The sequence below is a fragment of the Megascapheus bottae genome, unplaced genomic scaffold (assembly GCF_031878675.1).
Source record: "Megascapheus bottae isolate mThoBot1 unplaced genomic scaffold, mThoBot2.hap1 HAP1_SCAFFOLD_40, whole genome shotgun sequence".
NCBI classification, from domain to species: Eukaryota; Metazoa; Chordata; class Mammalia; order Rodentia; family Geomyidae; genus Megascapheus; species Megascapheus bottae.
In genome coordinates, this window is record NW_028327715.1 from 4,422,114 (window position 1) to 4,438,157 (window position 16,044).

The 16,044-nt window shown below is 38.0% G+C and overlaps 1 protein-coding gene and 1 long non-coding RNA gene across 2 annotated transcripts in view; one reads left to right on the forward strand and one right to left on the reverse strand.

Moving 5' to 3' along the window:
• LOC150039383 (serine-rich coiled-coil domain-containing protein 2-like) overlaps positions 1 to 1,163 on the reverse strand; it is a 28,424-nt gene extending 27,261 nt beyond the window's left edge. Inside the window, 1 exon segment of the mRNA XM_090327909.1 lies at positions 1,050 to 1,163. The gene's annotated coding sequence lies outside the window, so the exon portion shown is untranslated.
• The window catches only part of LOC150039381 (uncharacterized), a 247,376-nt gene that overhangs the window by 163,553 nt on the left and 67,779 nt on the right, over positions 1 to 16,044 (forward strand). The gene's annotated exons all lie outside the window — the stretch shown is intronic.

The following is a 16,044-nucleotide window of genomic DNA, read 5'->3' on the forward strand; positions in this document are numbered from 1 at the left end:
CTTCCATCCAGTAATACAAGCAAACACTAAACTTAGTGTCAAAGTGAAACAAAAAATGTTAATAAAGTTGATTGGCCCATGAATCATTAACCTCAATACCTCAAATCAATTTTAAACATAACATAAAACTACCTATACACATACTCACATACGAACATAGAACTGGAAACTAGCTTCTCCTCTTCAAGTAACCACTCAATAAATAACATCCTATGATAAAATTATTTTAAAATTATAAAGAAATATTTAAAAATGTGTCTAAATTTTTAGAAAAACATAATACAGTCACTGCTTCCACTAACTATGTAATTCTGTAAAAATCCAAATGAGTAAAATACAAACAAAAATGCGAGCCTTTGTATCACTAATATTTTTATGTAATTATGACGTCTTTAATTTGTCAAAAAAAGAAACTTGTGCATCCACCAGTCCTGAGGCCTGGATGCTATGAACTTTTTTATGATAGTGCTCTTCCACTTGAGCCACAGCTCCAGTCCCAGTTTTTCTTTGTTTTGTTTTGTTTGGTAGTTATTTGGAGATAACAATTTCCTGCCCAGAGCTAGCTTTGAATTGTGATCCTCAGAACTCAGCCCCTTAAGAGACCCCAGCACATACTTGGCTGTATTCTTAACTGCTTCTCACCAAAGGACAAGGAACAACAGCCTAGAAGCTGGACTCTCATCATAACTGTCAGTGGGCCTGTCTAAGTATCAGATTTCTGGAGAATGAAAGAGGCCCACCAGCTCTTTCACCTCAGAAACACGGAGACCACCTCAATGTGCCTGACTGTGATTCTTACCTCCATTGGCTCAGTAAAAGTTGCATGTAGGCAATAAGTAAATAAGGTAGAGAATAGGTAAAGAAAGATACGGTTGCTATGTTTGAATTCACAGTAGACCATGACAAAGTATCTGCTGCCAGATGCTATCATTTTCTATTTAGTTTCAGTACAGGAGGAGGAATAATGAAGACAACGATCAGCTGTCATATAGACTGTGTACTAAACTCACACTAAAAATGAATTTACATTCAGATGACAGATAACTCACCAAATGTTAATGCTCGATTCACAAACCGCAATGGCGGTTAACGTTGTGTCATCCCTAAAAAGTGAAGTAAAAAAAAAAAGACACAGAAAATTGAGTTGGAAACTGTAGAGGAAATCAAACCTTTTCTACAAGGCTGGGTACTAAAACCATAACTGCGTTCATCCTAGGAACAGGTTCTGCCACTTGAGCTACAGCTCCATCTCCAGCTCCTCTGTTCCCTCTAGCTCTTTGCTCTGGTACTCCGGTGTGAACTAACAGACCAGAACCAAATGAAAAGCAGTATTTTCCTTTTACCACAGAAATACAGTTGAATCTGTTCAGGAAATTAAATATGGACCGGTTTCATGCAAGGTAGAGAATTTTTCCCAGTACCCCTACCACAGTATCTCTTGACATCTTGTATGAATTTCAATACAATACACTTCAAGGGAACTCAACCTGAGATCATAGCTAATATTCTGCTTCCTCTGTTCCTTCTATTCCGTCATTACCTTCAGTAATCCTAGATGTCTTTACTGACTTACTCTCAGATTGGACCAAAGGGAGGCAGGCCAGAAACAGAGAATACTTCATTGTTCACCAGGACATTGAGAATTCCCTCTCCTTACAGGAGCCTCAATTCTTTACCCAATTTGTGAAAACACGGAATGGCACAGAAAAATTTCACTTCCTTGACCTTCCAAGGGGTTCCCACAAACATGGTACTTAGTCTCTGTACAGCTTTCTACACAAGTCTGTCTACATTTGAGTATCTGACAACAAATGGCTCTCATCTGTCAATCTATGTGTATTCTGCTCCTCATTATCAACATGAACCATTAATTTATGCACAGTCAAATACTATGGAAGTTCCTAAAGAGACTTTTCTTCTCAAATTGCTATAATACCCAGAAAACGAACTCTACATATACTATATATGTAAAGGGGTATTTCCTAGAAATGAGGCCTCTCTCTCCAATGAAATGACTACCTGTGCTAAATAAAAACTTATGCAAGATTCAGAAGGAGTTCTTTTCCTATGACCCTAAAGCACTGTTTACACTGTTTTCGTGAGTTTCCTGATGTTCCGTTTCTCTTGCTATGAAGGAAACTGAGCTGATCATTCATCTACATTTCTGCTTCCTCTCTCCCCTCCTTGCTTCCTCTGTCTGTCCAGCCTCTCTGATTCATAATAGAATTGGTACTTCATGAGGTATTCACCTTAAACTACAGAATATATGTGGAAACTAATACACAGACATGCTTTGGCTATTTAGCAATATTTGCCTTTCACTTAAAATTCCAACCCTTACTTGATGGTAAAAGACTTCTCATTCACTAAATAAATGACCAATGCTATGAGGGAGCTATCTTCAGCTGTCACGTCTCCCATGAACATCTGAACACCTAGGAAAGTCATTCTATTTTAGACAGCCTCCTTCTCACAGCAATGAAATGAGACACATCAAGGATGAACATGGGCATGAACAGATTCGCTGGTCTTTTCATCATCATCATCATCATCTCTTGAGATAGACATCCAGCACATAATTAGGCAAATTTTTGATTGGGGCCAAAAACGCACCTTATCAGTAAAGCATTTTAGGAAAATACATAACAAATTAAAAAGCCCCTAATGATCAGCCTTTACTCATTCATTGAGAGAGACAGAGACAGAGACAGAGACAGACAGACAGAGAGAGAGAGAGAGAGAGAGAGAGAGAGAGAGAGAGAGAGAGAGAGAGAGAGAGAGAGAGAGAGGGAGGGAGTGAGGGAGGGAGGGAGGGAGGGAGGGAGAGAGACAGACAGACAGACAGACAGAGACAGAGAGACAGAGAGAGACAGAGAGACAGAGAGAGACAGTGTGTGAGAAAGAGAGAGAGAGAGAGACAAACACACACACACAGACAGACACACAGACAGACACACAGACAGACAGACAGACAGACAGACAGACCACCACCTTTAACTTGTCTTATCCTCTAACTAGAAACAACGGAGTCACCAGAACGTTTAACCTGCTGAATCTTACAACAAAACACTAAATTTCTTTTGGCCACCACACTAAATTAGGAACAAGAAGAATTCTTGATATTTCTTCTTGAAAACACCTAAGATTTTAGAAAGTGATCTAGAGATATTACAGCCCAAGAATCTTAGAAAAATAACAAAGGCCATGGAGTGTCATCAATACCTAAAATAAAGTTCTGTAATCCTAATCACTTTCATTTCAATGACTATCCTTTCATGTGTGACTGCACTTATATACATTTAATTATGCATAGATGCACATAGATGAGAGTATATGTATATTTAGACCTTGCTCTTCATTGTTGTTTGTTTCGTCAAGTTTGGTTGTGGTATAAGTTGAGGTGTCCCTATAGAATGAAACCAAACGTCATAGTCAGACTCTCTAATGGTTTTTGTAGACTTGATTACAAATCCCTTCTTTCTTTCTTTAATAACCCATTAACCATTCACAGTGTTTGGTTCGATTTCTATCTATTTCAATATTTTCTGCAGTTTATCTTGCTATTTCCAGTTGAATCCCACCATAGTATGATAGGAAAGAGTACATTGACTTTTCTTATATGCAATTGTTAAAATTTCTGCCAAGAAATCTCTTTGAATAATTACTGTAGAGGAGTATTAGAGAAAGGGAAAGGGAAAAAGAATAATGCTGCCTCTAGGCTCTAAATATTATTTCCTTTGGAGAAAGCTTGGGGGTTGCTGGGATAATACATATTCTGGGACTGTTGTGTAGAATATTCTGCAGATATGTGCTGCCTTTGGCTCTTGGCCTTCAGTTGAATCTGGTTTCTTGCGGATTCTTTGGAAAGGATCCAACATGGTTGGAATCCATCTACTCATTTATGTTTAGCACTGTCTGTTGCGCCAAATTGGGTACACTGAGTCTTAGTAGGATTTTGTTGTTAATAATTGCAGTGCCTTTAGCCAAATGAAATGACTTTCATGTTGTAATACTTTCAAGTTTTCTTTGCCAGAGAGGAATACATTTATATTTGCTTCCTTTTGGGTGCCATTCTTGGAATATCTCTTTCCATCCATTCACAACAAGCCTGTGACTTTCTCTGCTAGGGAGGTGGACTTCCTTCTTTCTCTTTCTTACTGTGTTTATGTGCAGGTACTATTGGGCTTCCTCTTAGGGCCTGGGTGCTCTCCCTTAGCTTTCTCTATTAAGACGGGTACTCTACCACTTGAGCCATACTTCTGGCTTTCAGGAAGTTAACTGGATAAGAATCTCATAGAGTTTCCTACCGATATTACTATTTAGACCTCCACCTCTTTGTTCCAGAAAGGATTCTATCCTTTGGTTGACTGCATTTGTAACATATTGTGAAGTGCAGCTGACATACTGACTAGAAAAAATTCTCTTCATCACCTGTTCCTCTAGCTGAAGAATATATATTCCATCAGAAGATCATATGCTAATAACCAGATCTCAAGAAGCTGAAAAAATGAAATCAAAAGTATATCTGATATTTTTTCATTCAAGGGGCTTGAACTCTGAGCCTGGGCATTGTCCCCGAGCTCTTCAGCTCAGAGCTACCACTCTACTTCTTGAGCCCCAGCACCGCTTCTGTTTTCTTCTGGTACTTAATGGGAGGTAGGAGTCTCAAGGTCTTTAGTGCCAGGGCTGACTCTGAACCATGATCCACAGTTCTCAGCCTCCTCAGTAGCTAGGATTATAGGCTCTATGTATCTTTTATTTTTATAAAGACAGAGCTACAAATATCCCAAAGACTTTAGGGATTTTGATAAGACATGAAAGTAAATTGATAAGTACTTGATCAATCAGAGGTCTGATAAACCAAGAAAGAAAGTAAAAATTACTTCAAGCAAATAGAAAAATAAATGATTCTATTGCAAAACGCACTAATTTTCATGTGGTAGCTATGTTCTAGATGTGTAAGACAGAAGAGTATTCAATGGTGGGGATTTGGTAGTGTGTGTCCAAGGATTGTGAAATGCCCTTTAGATTGTGCTGGTGTTTTTGCAGGATCTCAATCACAATGGGGATATGAAACATATCTTAATATATTTCTGTTTTGTCCAAATAAAATTAGAAAGATTCCCACGCGTACAATATCGAGATGAGATAGAAACTTAGTTGATGTCATTTTCTAGTGCTGGAAAACTCTCCCTGAACATCAGAAATCTGTCTCCACATTTCTCTACTTATTAGGTATGTTCAGTATCCATACATGCAAAGAAACTGAAGTGAGGCTTTTTGCAGAAATTAAACTTTTACACCTGCAAAAGATGATTTTTATCCAAGATTTAATAACACTATAAACAAATAAATCTTCCTAACCTGGTGGATAACAGCCTCATCTATTTGCACCCAACTCAATTCAAAGGGACTCAAGAGTTATATCTAATTTCCGCATGCCACTTGCCTTCCACTCCCAGCTCTATTTCCTGCCCCTCAGTTAGGGACAAGGAAGAACAGTCTAAAAGCAGGACTCCCATTCAGTGTGAATGTGCTTCTTCCTCTTGTGCCCTTCAGACACCTGGGACTACCTTTAGGTCTCAGAAAGGGATTGCCAGGTCCCTGGGCTTCTGGTGAGTAGCTCATAGGCTCTGTGATAATCTCAGGATTCTGGGTGCTAGTTCTTGACTTCACAGCACTCCGTGAGCCACTGTCTTATGATCTGCTCTATCATTTCTCCTTAGTTTCAAAACGTATCCTGATTCCATGCGATATGGATAGGTGGTCCGGTGTACTGTGAAAATTCATCATTGTCCAAAATGGTTTATCATTTAGATGACCAAAAACTCAACTCACACTAAATGAAAGGAACTCTAGGATATGGAAACAAGAGCTTTATCTTGTGTGATTGCTGTTCTTAATGTACTATGTTATTTCTCTTCTCTTTTTTTCCCCTTATGCTTAATCTCATATTGTTACTGTATCTGGCTTTGTAACCTGGCACACAGTATATACGTTTATTTCCTTGTTTGAAATAGAAAAAGGAAGTAGAAAAAACAAGATGATTGGGAGGGGGAAGGCACATGGGCACAATAACATGAGAAGGGATATCATTGTGTGAGAAGTAATGCATCTACTATCTGGCAGATGTAATTGTAACCCCTCTATGCATTACCCCAACAATCAAAAATAAAATAAAATTTAAAATTAGTCAACTCACCCCCTCTTGATGTCTTCATCTGAATGAACAACAACTTTGGTTAAGCTGCTGTCCTCACTGTGGATATATTGAAACATACAGAAATTAAATCGGACAATGTAGGAAGAATGATGCATTTTTCTGACACTTCTCGGTTAGAAAACTATGGCCTTGTGTGTGCTACACAGGTCATCTTTCAAATGTACTATGTCTCTAGCTCTTCTGTCTCTGCCAAACCTTCATCCAGTACTGAAGTCTCAACTCAGAGCCCTGTCCTTGCTACATCTTTAGTCATGGCCTGGTGAGCCTTCATGCCTAGGCTTGCCTGTTTAATGACACTTTCACTTAGTCTTTCACCAGAACTCGAGATGGATGTGCAAGCCTTTTGTTCACAGATGTGATTCTGTTTTCCAGGGGTGTGGTGGATGTGGGGGGAAGACCACCAGAGGATGGCAAGATGACGCCATCCAGGGTAGAAAATCCTTTCTGTGGTAGGCCATATCCAATGAATCAGCAAAATGGTGTGCTGCACGTGTGTATCAAGAAGCAGAGCCTCAGTGATAAGTAAGAAAGGAAAACATTCCTAGAGCCCTGACTTGAAGGGATATCAGAGTACCGTCCTTCAGCCACATACGTATGGACTCTCTCTCTCTAACTCTCTGTCTCGTAGCTCTTTCATTGAAAATGTACATTTACTCATGAACCATGTATTCACAGATGTGAGTTGTAAGGACCTTGTCATAATGTCACCGAGTCATCTGATTATCCAATATAAATGGTACAGAGACAGTGTTTATAGTTACACAAAACTTAGAACCACAGTTTTTAAAAGTTGGCATTAAGTGCACAATGAAAGGTATATGTAAAAATTAAGGTCCAGACCTAGGGAAAGGGAACACCCATCAAAGAATCAGACATAGCCAAAAAACTACGGAAAAGATCAAACAAAGTTGTATAGCCACTTTGAACTGACACTTGTATTTCTTCACCTGTGAAGAAATTGTTATGGCAGGAAATAAATACATAGAATTGTATGTCATTGCCGTCAGAAAAAAGGAACATAACCAATTGTAGTAGGTTGTCATACATTGGCAATGTGCAGGGTTTGGGGGGTTTTCCTGCACTTCTCCCTAAAATAGCAAAACACTTTGTGCACCTCCTTTCTCATTTACTCATCAAAATGAAAAGGAGTAATATGACAGACAGAAGGTACACTGAAAGTATTTGGAAACTACCCAGAAATGATCAGTCTGTTTCATAACATATATATTTATGTACGTTTTTCTATTGATAGATATCTGACCTTTGCTTGAATTCTTCTGTCCCAAATTCTGTTGAATCATTTTTATCCAAGCTAGAGAATTAAATTATATACAGTCAAATACCATGTACATTCATAGTCTTACTCAAGGTAGCAAGTTACCCAAACACTAGTGAATTTGTAGAATTTAAATTTTTCCATACTTAGCTAAATAAACAGAGGAATTCTACTATTACCCAGAAAGGAAATTAATTTCTGTGGAAACTTACATTTTTATCTCTTCAAAAGAAAGCTTTAGTGCACAAGTAAAGAAATTTCCTTTCTTAGTAAACCTAACACAATGTTTATTGGTATCATGTATTTTCATTGTACATACAACTCACTACAGAGGAACTCAATCCTTTATGCAATCTGATTTTCAACTTTCCAAGTCTGCTCTACCCCCTCCGTACTTACATTAACTTGTTGTTTTCTTAACTGCTTCTCACCAAAAGAGAGTCCAAAAGCTGGACTGTCATCAGAACTGAGAGTCCAAATATCACATTTCTGAAGTATGAAAGAGGCCCACCGGCTCTTTTCACCTCAGAAACACTGAGACTACCTCATTGCTCCTGATTGGGATTCTTACCTCCATTGGCTCAGTGCAAGTGGCATGAAGGCCCTGATAATAGGTAAATAAAGATATGCTTGCTACTTTTCACTTCATAGCAGACCATGACCAAGTATGTGCTAACTGACTCTATCATTTTCTTTTACTTTCAATACAAACAAAATGATTACAGGAGGACACTAAGAAGCTGTCATATAGATTGTGTAATAAATTCACACTACAAATGAGTTTACACTCAGATGAAAGATAATACAACTTACCAAATGTTAATGGTTGGGTCACAAACTGCAACTGCAGTTAACGTTGTTTCATCTCTAAAAAATAAAGTAAGACACAAACAATTGATTTGCAACATACAGAGGAAATGAAACTTTTCTACAAGGCTGGATACTAAAACCATGACTCTGTTCATGTAGGATCATGTTTGCCATTTGAGCTACAGCTACAGCTACAGCTCTTCTGTTCCCTCTAGCTCTTTGCTCTGGTACTCCGGTGTGAACTAAGAGACCAGAACCAAATGAAAAGCAGTATTTTCATTTTACCCAGAAATACAGTTGAATCTGTTCAGGAAATTAAATATGGAACAGTTTCATGCAAGGTAGAAGAATTTTTCCCAGTACCCCTACCACAGTACCTCTTGACATCTTGTATGAATTTCAATAAAATACTCTTCAAGGGAACTCAGCCTGAGGTCATAGCTAATACTCTGCTTCCTCTGTTCCTTCTATTCCCTCATTACTTTCAGTAATCCTAGATGTCTTTACTGACTTACTCTCACATTGGACCAATGGGTGGCAGGCCAGAAGCAGAGAACTCTACACTGCTCAGCAGGACAAGGAGAACTCCCTCTCCATACTGGAGTCTCAATCCTTCACTCAATTTGCAAAAAAGACAGAATGGCACAGACAAAATTACACTTCCCTGACCTTCTAAATTGTTCCCACAAATACGGTGCTTGTTCTCTGTACAGCTTTGTACACTACTCTGTCTGTACTTGGGTATCTGACCACATATGGCTGTCCTCTGTCAATCTATGTATGTTCTGCTCCTCATTATCAACATGAACCATTAAATTATGCACAGTCAAATACTATGGAAGTTTCTAAAGAGACTTTTTCTTCCCAAATTGCTATAATACCCGGAAAACAAACTCTACATATACTATATATGGAAGGGGGTATTTCCTGTGCTTTCCTAGAAATGAGGCCTCTCTCTCCAATGAAATGATTAGCTGTGCTAAATAAAAACTTATGCAAGATTCACAAGGAGTTCTTTTCCTATGACCCTAAAGCACTTTTTACACTGTTTTCGTGGGTTTCCTGATGTTCTGTTTCCCTTGCTATGAAGGAAATTGAGCTGATCAACCATCTACATTTCTGCTTCCTCTCTCCCCTCCTTGCTGGCACTACTGTCCTCTGTCTCTCCAGCCTCTCTAATTCATAAAAGGATTTCTAGTTCATGACTTATTCACCTTAACCTACAGAATATATGTGGAAACAAAAACACAGACATGCTTTAGCTGTTTAGGAATATTTGCTTTTCACATAATATTTCAACCCTAACTTGATGATAAAAAAACTTCTCTTTCACTAAATAAATCACAAATGGTATGAGGGAGGTGTCTTCAGCTGCCACTTCTCCCATGAATAACTGAAATCCTAGGCAAGTCATTCTATATTAGACAGTCTCCTTCCCACAGCAATGAAATAAGACACATCAGGGATGAACATGGGCATGAGCAGATTCGCTGGTTGGTCTTTTTATCATCATCATTATCTCTTGAGATAGACATCCAGCACATAATTAGGCAAATTTTTGTTTGGGGCAGAAAACGCACCTTAGCAGTAAGGCATTTTAGGAAAATGCACATCAAATTAAAAATCCCCTAATAATCAGCCTTTTCTCATTCATCGAGACAAGGAGACAAGGAGAGATACAGAGCGAGAGAGAGAGAGAGAGAGAGAGAGAGAGAGAGAGAGAGAGAGAGAGAGAGAGAGAGAGAGAGACAGAGACAGAGATAGAGACAGAGACAGAGACAGAGAGACAGACAGAGAGAGACAGAGAGAGACAGAGAGAGAGAGAGAGAGAGAGAGAGAGAGCTCGCAAATGTAACTTGTTTTATCCTCTAGTTATCAGAGAGACATTTTTAAATTGCTGAGCCTTACAACAAAACACTAAATTGCCTTTGAACACAACAATAGATTAGGAACAATAACTCTTGACATTTCTTCTTGGAAACACCTAAGATTTTAGAAAGTTATCTACTGATATTACAGCCCAAAAATCTTAGAAAAATAGCAAAGGCCCTGCAGTGTCATCAATACCTAAAATAAAGTTCAATAATCCTAATCACTCTCTTTTCAGTGACTATCCTTTTATGTATGACTGTACTTACATACATTTTATTATGCATAGATACACATAGATGAGAGTATATATATATATATATATATATATATATATATATATATATATATTTAGACCTTACCCTTCATTGTTGTTTGTTTCATCAAGTTTGGTTGTGGTATAGGATGAGGTGTCCCTATAGGATGAAACCAAATGTCATAGTCAGACTCTCTAATGGTTATTATAGACTTGAATACATATCCATCCTTTCTTTCTTCAATAATCAATTAACCATTCAAAGCGTTTTGTTCCATTTCTATGTATTTCAATATTTTCTGTCTTTTATCTTTTGTCTATTTCCAATTGAATTCCATCATAGTATGATAGCAAACAGTAACATTGTCTTTTCTTATATGTGATTGTTAAGACTTCCTTTATACTCTGCCAAGAAACCTCTTTGAATATTTACTGTAGAGGAATATTAGAGGAAGGGAAAGGGAAAAAGAGAATAATGCTGCCTCTATGCTCTAAATATTAATTTCCTTTGTAGAAAGCTTGAGGGTTGCTGGGATGATATTTATTCTGCGAATGTTGTGTGGAATATTCTGCAGATATGTGCTGTCTTTGGCTCTTGGCCTTCAGTTGAATCTGGTTTCTTGCGGATTCTTTGGAAAGGATCTAACATGGTTGGGATCCATCTACTCATTTATGTTCAGCGATGTCTGTTGTGTCAAATTGGGTGCATTGAGGATTAGTTGCCTTTTTGTTGTTAATCATTGCAGTGTCTTTAGCAAAATGAAATGACTTTCATGTTGTAATACTTTCAAGTTTTCTTTGCCAGATAGGAGTACATTTACATTTGCTTCCTTTTGGGTGCCATATTGGAATATCTCTTTCCATCCATTCACATCAGGCCTGTGACTGTCTCTGATAGGGAGGTGGACTTCCTTCTTTCTCTTTCTTACTGTGTTTTTGTGCAGGTACTATTGGGCTTCCTCTTAGGGCCTGGGTGCTCTCCCTTAGCTTTCTCTGTTAAGAAGGTACTCTACCACTTGAGCCATACTTCTGGCTTTCAGGAAGTTAACTGGATAAGAATTCCAGAGTTTCCCACTGATATTACTAATTAGATCTCCACTGCTTCGTCCAGAAAGGATTGTATCACTTGGTTGATAATTCAAGGGCTTGAACTCTGAGCCTGGGCATTGTCCCTGAGCTCTTCAGCTCAGAGCTACCACTCTACTTCTTGAGCCCCAGCACCGCTTTCGGGTTTTTTTGGTTGTTAATGGGAGGTAGGAATCTCTAGGTCTTTAGTGCCAGGGCTGTGTCTGATCCATGATCCACAGTTCTCAGACTCTTCAGTAGCTAGGATACAGGCTCTATGTATCTTTTATTTTTATAAAGACAGAGCTACAAATATCCCAAAGACTTTAGGGATTTTGATAAGACATGAAAGTAAATTGATAAGTACTTGATCAATCAGAGGTCTGATAAACCAAGAAAGAAAGTAAAAATTACTTCAAGCAAATAGAAAAATAAATGATTCTATTGCAAAACACACTAATTTTTATGTGGTAGCTCAAGTTGATATTCCAGATGTGTAAGACAGAAGTGTAGTCAACAGTGGGGATTTGGTAGTGTGTGTCCAAGGATTGTGAAATGCCCTTTATATTGTGCTAGTGTTTTTGCAGTATCTCAATCACAACAGGGACATGAAACATATCTTTTATATATTTCTGTTTTTCCAAACGAAGTTAGAAAGATTCCCAGGCACACAATATCGAGATGATATAGAAACTTAGTTAATGTCTTTTCCTTTGTTGGAAAATTTTCCCTGAACATCAGAAATCTGTCTCCACATTTCCCTAGAAAGGAAATTGATTTCTTTGGGAATTTACACTTATCTCTTCAAAAGAAAGTTTCTATGCACAAGTAAAGAAATTTTCTTTCTTAAAATTAACAAAATGTTTATTGGTATCATGTAGTTTAATTGTACATGCAACTCACTACAGAGAAATTCAATCCTTTATGCAATCTGATTTTCAGCTGTCTAAGTCTGCTCTACTCCCTTCTTATTTTCACTAACTTGGCTCTTTTCTTAACTGTGTATCAACAAAATACAAAGAACAACAGCTGAGAAATTGGACTCTCATCAGAACTGACAGTGGGCCTGTCTAAGAAACAGATTTCTGGAGAAGGAAAGAGGCCCAACAACTCTTTTAACCTCAGAACCACTGAGATAACCTAATTGTTCCTGACTGGGATTCGTGTCTCTATTAGCTCAGTGCAAGTTGCATGTAGGCACTGATAATAGGAAATAAGGATATGATTGCTAATTTCACTTCATGGCAGACCATGACCAAGTATGTACTAATTGACTCTATCAATTTCTACTTAGTTTCAGTACAAAAATAACTATTACATGAGGATACTGATAAGCTGTCACATAGATTGTACACTAAACTCACACTACAAATGAATTTACACTCAGATGACAGATAACACAACTTACCAAATGTTAATTCTTGAGTCACAAACTGCAATTGCAGTTAACGTTGTGTCATCTCTAAAAAATAAAATAAAATAAGACACAGAAAACTCATTTGGAACATACTGCAGAAATCAAACTTTTCTACGAGGCTGGGAACTTAAACCATGTCTGTGTTCATGCTAGGATCATGTTTGCCACTTGAGCTGCAGCTCCATCTCCAGCTCTTTTGTTCCATCTAGCACTGTGCTCGAGTACTCTGGTGTGAACTAAGAGACCAGAACCAAATGAAAAGCAGTATTTTCATTTTACCACAGAAATGCAGTTGAATCTCTTCAGGAAATTAAATATGGACCGTTTTAATCCAAGGTAGAAGAATTTTTCCCAGTAGGCTAACACTGGACCTAATGCTATCTTGTATGACTTTCAATATGATGTTGTTCAAGGGAACTCACCCCTGAGGTCATACCTAATATTCTGCTTCCTCTGTTCCTTCTATTCCCTCCTTACTTTCAGTAATCCTGGATGTCTTTATTGACTTACTCTCACATTGGACCAACGGGTGGCAGGCCAGAAGCAGAGAACTCTTCACTGCTCACCAGGACAGTGAGAACTCCCTCTCCTTACTGGAGTCTCAGTCCTTCACCCAATTTGCAAAATGATGGAATGGCACCGACAAAATTGCACTTCCCTGACCTTCCAAATGGTTCCCACTAACATGTTCCTCCATCTCGGTACAGGTTTCTACACAAGTCTGACTGTATTTGGGTATCTGACCTCTTATGGCTGTCCTCTGTAGATCTCTGAGTGTTCTGCTCTTCATTACCAACATGAACCATTAAGTTATGCGCAGTCAAATACTCTGGAAATTCCTAAAACTACTTTTTCTCTCCAAACAGCTATAACTAGCTGAATACTAACTCTAAATACTCTTTATATGCTAGGGGTTATTTCCTGTGTTTTCCTAGAAATGAGGCCTCTCTCTCCAATGAAATGTGATAAACAAAGATTTATGCAAGGTGTAAAAGGAGTTTTTTTCACATGACCCTAAACCACTTTTTGCAGTGATTTTGTGGGTTTCCTTATGTTCCATATCCCTTCCTATGAAGAAAATGGAGCTGATCAAGCATCTACATTTCTGCTTCCTCTCTCCCCTCCTTGCTAGCACTACTGTCCTCTGTCTGTCCAGCCTCTCTGATTCATAAAAGGATTTGTAGTTCATGCGTTATTTACCTTAATCTACAGGATATATGTGCAAACAAACACACAGACATGCTTTGGGTATTACCTTTCACATAAAATTCCAACCATCACTTGATGGTAAAAGACTTCTCATCCACTAAAAATATCACAAATGGTATGAGGGAGCTGTCTTCAGCTGTCTGTTTTCCCCAGAACATGTGAAATCCTAGGCAAGTCATTCTATTTTAGCCAGCCTCCTTCCCACAGCAATGAAATGAGTCATATCAGGGATGATCATGGGCATGAAAAGATTCTCTGGTCTTTTCATCATCATCTCTTGAGATAGACATCCAGCACATAATTAGGCAAATTTTTGTTTGGGGCTGAAAACACACCTTAACAGTAAGGCATTTCTGGAAAATACACATCAAATTTAAAAACCCCTAATGACCAACCTTTTCTCAGTCATTGAGACATAGAGAGAGACAGGGAGAGACACACAGAGACACAGAGAATAGACAGAGAGAGAGAAACAGAGACAGTCCGTCAGACAGACAGACAAAATCCCTGTAACTTGCTTTATCCTCTAGCTAGACAAAATGGAGTTACCACAGAGAAATTTCTTAACCTGCTGAGTCTTACAGCATAACACTGAATTGGTTTTGGCCACTACAATAGATTAGGAACAAGAAGAATTCATGGTATTTCTTCTTGGAAATACCTAAGATTTTAGAAAGGTCTCTACTGATACTAGAGCCCAAGGATCGTAGAAAAATATCAAAGGCTCTGCAGTGTCATCAATACTTAAAATTAAATTCTCTAATCTCTATCACTTTCTTTTCTGTAACTATCCATTCACGTGTGTCTGGACTTACCAACATGCAAATATGCATAGATACACATAGGTGAGAGTGTATGTATATTTAGACCCTACCCTTCATTTTTGTTTCTTTCAGCAAGTTCAGTTGTAGTATCAGATGACAGTTCTTCATTTTGGGGCAAAATCTCTTACCTCTCATACATTTCCCACAGAGTTTCCTTCACTGCTTAGGTTTGACAGCAGACTATAGTATTCCTACCTATGTCTCACAGCTGGGATCTCATGCCTATACCATATTGCTCTGCTACTTCTTATTTAACATGTTGACATCTGTTTGTGTATGCACACATTTCTTGCCTTCATTCTGACATTAGGAATACGCATAGATATGTATATATGTAAATACCATCAGATCATTGAGAGTCTTCAAGGATATTAACTCACATTTCCATCCTAGATCACACATTATGTCATACAGCCAATTTTCAGGATAGAAGTGTATTGGAATATATAGGCAGGCATGACACATAACTTTAGCATACATGTTCAGTCAAAGAACAATCTACTTTATACAAATGATCAATTTTCACTACTCATAGCAAATTGCTACCTCATAGGATACCATACATAATGATAGATAAAATCAGAAGATAGATGAAACTAGGTCATCATTTTGATTATAATAAAATGATATATTAACATTTACTGATTGTATAACTATCCTTCACTTAACAATAGATTGTTAATATTACCACAGACCCCATGAAAGCATTTATTTCAAGCTGAAATAAATATGTACTTTGATGATAATCAAGTATTTTAATCATATCTTTACTGACACTCACTAAGTCAACTTACTGCCAGTCATACAGGGTACAATTTTAGGCTAATACACAAAGAAGAAGAGAATCAATCCTTCTCTGGGTTGGCAGCCACCAAATAACAAAGAAGCAATGAAACAAGGATATATGACAGAAATAAATGAGAATGGGAGCAATATGTCTCTTCTGATCAATCAGAAACTTAGGGGAATATGCATTATTGTATCCAATGAAAGTGCCAATGGTAGTAGAGTAAGTTTGAAAACCCCTGCCCCAATGATATGCTGGCTGCTGAATACCCATTTTTAAGAGTGAGGATGGAAAGGAAGAGTGTATGT